This window comes from Mesitornis unicolor, unplaced genomic scaffold, assembly GCF_000695765.1.
Source record: "Mesitornis unicolor isolate BGI_N332 unplaced genomic scaffold, ASM69576v1 scaffold35866, whole genome shotgun sequence".
NCBI lineage: Eukaryota > Metazoa > Chordata > Aves > Mesitornithiformes > Mesitornithidae > Mesitornis > Mesitornis unicolor.
In genome coordinates this window covers 29320-29632 of record NW_010192317.1, presented here as the reverse complement: position 1 = coordinate 29632, position 313 = coordinate 29320, and positions in this window count along the sequence as shown.

Genomic DNA, 313 nt, shown 5'->3' with positions numbered 1-313 from the left:
TATGACAAGGACCCACCTGTCTTTCTTACTTAAGGATGTTTTTATCCATGGCTTCCTCTGATTTAACCTTGGCCGTGCTTCCGAGCTAGGTGAGTTGCCTTCCTGGTGTCTGTGTGGTTCCCCCTGCAGAACATCATACCTGTTTTGCAAGGGCACCTGGGAAGGTGGGGCAGTTACCGTGGGGAGGGCATGCCTGCCGCACTTCTTGCGCCGGAAAGAGGCAAGTTCCATTCCTGTTGGTCCCTGTTCTCTAATTCCTCTCGTTTGCCAAGGTCAGCCTGGTGTAGAGAGACTAGGGAGGGCTTGGGCTCTC